This window comes from Rattus rattus, chromosome 8 (genome assembly GCF_011064425.1).
Source record: "Rattus rattus isolate New Zealand chromosome 8, Rrattus_CSIRO_v1, whole genome shotgun sequence".
In the NCBI taxonomy this organism is placed as follows: domain Eukaryota; kingdom Metazoa; phylum Chordata; class Mammalia; order Rodentia; family Muridae; genus Rattus; species Rattus rattus.
The window spans coordinates 73829890-73835421 of NC_046161.1; the positions used below are offsets into that span (position 1 = coordinate 73829890).

The 5532-nt window shown below is 39.6% G+C and overlaps 1 pseudogene; it reads left to right on the top strand.

Moving 5' to 3' along the window:
* Positions 1-4349: 4349 nt before the first annotated feature.
* On the top strand, positions 4350-5005 carry LOC116908218 (annotated as a pseudogene).
* Positions 5006-5532: the final 527 nt, after the last annotated feature.

A 5532-nucleotide genomic window follows, 5' to 3' on the forward strand; every position in this document is an offset into this window, starting at 1 on the left:
AAGAATGAAGTCAACTGGTACCAGCTCTCTGACTTACTCTGGTGAATTTTGACACCTTAACACTGCTTAATCTAAGCTCTCCTGTACAGAATGTTAATGGATTGAGCCTTTGAAATCTGAGTATTCTGACCACAGTCAAACCCAAGTACTCTCTTAAATAGTATTTGACAAGTAGCATAAGTGTGATAAATGAAGGTACCTGTCTATGGGGAGTGGGGAGGGAGGGAGAAAGAGAGCCTGACTTGCTATTCTGATCAAGAGTATCACTAATTATAAGAACACAAACTTAATCTTTCCAGGAAGAAGGGAGCGTCTGTCTGCAGTTGCCTCTGCCTCACATGAGTTTGAAGAGACCCTCTTAAGGACTCCAGGCAGTGAGCTAGCTTTAAGCTCTCAAACTCATAAAACAACCATTTTAATTAAATACAGAAATTCTTCACCGACTTCAGTCCTCAATTACTTAAGACTTTAAGAAAACAGCATTAAAATGAAATTAACAAAGACGCTGGCAAACCCATGACCACGGAAGCAAAAAATGAGTTTTCAGTGAAAATGGGGGCTATCGTTGCGATTATAACAAGTGAGGTCTTACAACTGGGAAGCCTGAACACTTCCCTCATACGGTTCAAATTAATCCATAAAACTTTTCATATGCCGTTTGTTCCATATCTACCCTAAATCATGTTGCTTAGGCAATGTAAGTCCACACTCCCTTGATAGGAGGCAGACACACCAAGGAATCTTCTGTAGCCACAGGGATCATGCACGATTTAAAATTCATAGCTTGAAATTAAAAGAAACATCATGGACACCTTTCAAAAATTCTAACCACTCCAAAAAGAAAAAAAATCTCTCCTCACAGCTGTTGAAAGCAAGGGAAAGAAGAGAGTCTCTGCAGGGCAATGGCTTTCCCGGGCAGGTTTCATTTCCTGGTTGTAAAAGCGCCCACCACCTTTGAATACTGCAGCAATTGTTGCCACTTCTGACCACGATGAAAAGAATGGAATGTGATGACAGGAGCCATCACACCGTACCATCCCTTTCACTTTTAAACGTAAACTTCAAAATATAGATTTAATTTGTAGAAAATGTCTTTTTTTCCCCAACAAGCAATTAACTGAAAATTAAATAGAACATGCTGCATTTTAATAAATGTACCCAAGATAATTATTTCAGCCAGACAAGGGGAAAAAAAAACCCTACCGAGAAGGAATTATGTGAAAGATTCCTTCTTCTTCCAACAAACACACATCAAAGGTTGGCACGCTGCACCGCACAGGCGAAACTCGCATTCCGCTAAGAAGCAGAGACACAGCATTTTCCAGATACATGAATCCATTTCTGCTGAATTTTTTCTGAACAGGATTTCAAATTGGTTAAGTGTGTGGCAGCACAGGACGCCACTGTGGATCACCATCTAGGCACATTCTCGGAAATGAGCATACATCCTTTCTACCATTCTTAACAAATGCCCTCTTTTGGCTTCCACAGGCAACTGCAGATATATAGCATGCACACACACACACACACACACACACACACACACACACACACACACACACACACACACAGAGAGAGAGAGAGAGAGAGAGAGGGAGAAAAACATGTAAATAAAACTAAATCATAAAAAATAAAAATGCCTATAAAACCATTAGAGTCAGCACAATTTTATGAGCATAAAAATAAAGTGCATGGCAGGTTAAATAAAAAGTGCAAAGAAATCTTAATATTCAGCAAAACTGACATTTCCACTAGTTTAGTAAATGGAATATTTAATAGTATAGGTACAGCTATGTCTGCATGACAAATATGGTCTCAACACTTGCACAGGTAAATTTCAGGCAGCTTAGAAATCTTTTATGTTCAAAGTTCAATATCTTTTCATTATAAAATTCTTGGAGAAGCTAGTATTACAAGAAACATACTCTGAGACTGAAAGGCTGTGTACAACAAACATGTACCCAATGTTATACTAAATCATCATAAATTAAGAGCATTTCTTCTAAAATATGAAGTATAATGCTTAAAGTTTTTGCAAGATCAGTGTGGCAAGAGAAAGAACGGAAAGGAAACACATGGGAAAGGAAGAAGTCAAATTATCACTGCTAGCACACGAAATAACACTATAGTAGATCTACCTGGGAAATCCTACTGTAAAACATACTCTTAGACTCCATAATGCTTTCAGAAAAGTAACAGAATATTAAAATCAACATGCCAAAGTCAGAAACTTCCCTACACCCCAATAATGAACTTAGAAGATATCATATAGAGAACCCCACTCATGGAAGCTTCAATTAAAGTAAAAATAATGACTCCGTTGGTTAGTTTCCTGTTTCTATGATGATATGCCAGGACCAAAATCAACCTTCAGAAGAATTTGCTTTGCATATAGGTTCTAAAGTTTCTGAAAGATCTAAAAACGATCTAAAGGTTGTAAAGTTTCTAAAGGACTCTATGGTGACCGGGGAAGCATGGCAGCAGGTGGCAGAAGCAAAAAGCTGGCTGGTCACATGTTATCAGCACACAGGAAACAGAGCAGGAAACAGGAAGTAGGAGAAAGCTATATTATTTATATGAGTACACTGTAGCTGTCTTCAGACACTCTAGAATAGGGCATCAGATTCCATCACGGATGGTTTTGAGCCACCATGGGGTTGCTGGGAATTGAACTCAGGACCTCTGGAAGAGCAATAAATGCTCTTAACCACTGAGCTACCTCTCCAGCAGGATAAAGCAATAAAGCATCACTCAAAGACTTTCCCAGGGATGTACTTCCTCCAGTAGGGCTGTACCTCTCAGAGGTTCAACAACCTCCCCACTGTCAGCAACTGAAAGCAAGTGTTCCCATATGTGAGCCTTTGAGGACATTCTCCAGTCAACCCACCACAATAACCTTGGGAATAAACCTTACCAAGGAGAGGAAAGACATCTGCAATAAAGCCCTAGGATGCTGAAAAAAGAAAGAAAGACAGTAGAAGATGGGAAAACTTCCCATCCTTGTGGTTGCTATAAATATTGTAAAAAAGAAAAAAACAGCCCTATGGTTAAAAAGAAAAGCCATAGATTCCATAGAATTTCCATAAAAATTCCAATGGTACTCATTACAGAACTAGAATAAACCACCAAAAAGTTCGCATGAAAGCAAGAGGATCCCAAATGGTCAAAGCAGAGGAGCAGTTCTGGCACAGTACACAACCTCGGACAAAAATCAGCATAGTACTGTCTCGGAGACAGGCATCCAAACCAATATAATACAACAGAGGACCCAGAAATAAACCCCCACAGCTACCTCATTTCCTAAATATTTTGCAAAATTTTATAGATAAGTACTATTTTAACAGCATCTTCCCTTTTCTCCTCCTCCTACTCTCATGTCCTTTCAACTCCTTAAATTCGTAGCCTCTTATTCTTTAATTATCACTGTGGTTTTATATATGTGTATATGTAAATTAATGAACGTAACCATTGGGGATCGAATATCCTATCAGAGGCCCATCCCTGGAGAAGATGAGTTCTCCCTTTCTTATCAGACTGTAGTTCTTCAGCTAGTAGTAGAAACTAGTGAGATTTTTCCCCATCCATACTGGTGTCAATTGGTGTTCTTTGTCGGGTGTTGTTTTGGCAAATATGGTCAATACTTCAGATGTAGAGGTTCCCTGACATACATAAAAGACACAATCTCACAACAGACATCCTGGTGCGCTGGCTCTTAAAATCGTGATAAAACTGTCAAAACAGGCATTGGAGAAATGGTAAACTCTAAGAAATGGTGTTGCATGGACTAGATTTGCACATGTAGAAAAAATGAATCCAGGTATATAGCTTTCTCAGGATAGATGAAAATCAATTCAAAATGAATCAAAGCTCTTAATGTAAGGTCTTAATCTTTGAAACTACTAGAAGAGAACAGAGAAAATGCTTCGATACATGTTGGCATAGATGATAATACAGTAGAACAGAGATTAATTTCAAGAATTGTCAAATGAGATTACAAAAGAAATTTAGAACTTCCGATGGGGGAAATAATTGCCAGAGGAAGGAAATTGCCTGGAGAATGGGGAAGGGACATCTTAACTCTATGTGTGACAGGGGATTTCAGTGTAGGATATACCAAGTACTTCAAAATTTCAACACCAAAACCCAAAATTATCCTGTCGGTCAGTATGTTAATGAACTGACCAGACAGTTCTCAAAGAAATGAAAATGGCCAATAAAATATTTGAATAAGCTTTCAACATTGCTAGCTATTAGAAAACTTTAAATTGCTTATGGCTCCCAGAGCAGCACCATGGTGGTCAACAAGAACAGGAACCCGAAGAAAGGCGGCAAGGAAAGCCAAGAAGAAAGATAGGTATGATGTAAAAGCTCTGACTATGTTCAATGTTAGAAACATTGGGAAAACACAAGTCTTAAAGAAGCAAGGAACCAAAATGGCATCTGTTGGCCTCAACGGTCTTGTGTTTGAAGTGAGCCTTGCTAGTCTGCAAAATGACAAAATTGTAGTTAGAAAATTCAAGCTAATTACTGAGGATGCTCCTGAGGGAAAAAATGGTCTGACTAATTCCTATGGCATGGATCTTACCTGGGACAAAAGGTGTCGCAAGGTCATAAAGTGGCAGACATGATTGAAGCTCATGCTGACGTCAAGACAGCTGATCACTATTTGCTCTGTCTGTTCTGTGTTGGTTACACACACTAACATGCACACAAATGTAACAACCAGATATGCAAGACAGCTTGCGTGTGCACAGTACCAGCAGGTCCACCAGATCTGGTTGATTATCATACAAATCATGGACCAAGAAGTACAGACTTGAAGGAAGTGCTTAATAAACTGGTTCCGGGCAACGTTGGGAAAGATGTGGAAAAGGCTTGCCAGTTCATTTATCCTCTTCACGATGTCTTCGTTAGAAAGGTTAAGATACTACAGAAACCCAAGTTGGACTTGGGAAAACTTCCAGAGCTCCATGCTCTGGGACTCCATGGGAGTCGTAGAAAATGACAGTTGACGACACAGATGTTACATTTGAACTTAGCTGATCGATATGAACCACCAGTCCAAGAAAGTGTTTAAAATCCAGATTTTTAAGTGACAAATAAAAAGTCTTACTTGTGATGATAAAAAAATGAAAAAGAAAACTGTAAGTTAAAACTTTCTGAGACTGGATTTTACTCAGGTGAAAATGGCCATCTGTACTGGATGGTTTTGTGTCTCAACTTGACACGAGCTAGAGTTATCCCAGAGAAAATGCCTCCATGAGATCCAGCTGTAAGGCATTTTCTCAATTAGTGATCAAGGGTGGGAGGCCCCATTATAGACGGTACCATCCCTGGGCTCGTAGTCCTGAGTTCTGTAACAAAGCAAGCAGGGCAAGCCAGGAGAAGCGATCCAGTAAGCAACACCCGTCCCGCCCCCATGGCCTCTGCATCAGCTACTGTCTCCAAGTTCCTGTCCTCTGTGAGTTCCTGTCCTGATTTTCTTTGGTGATGAACAGCAATGTGAAAGTGTAAGCTGAATAAACTCTCTAC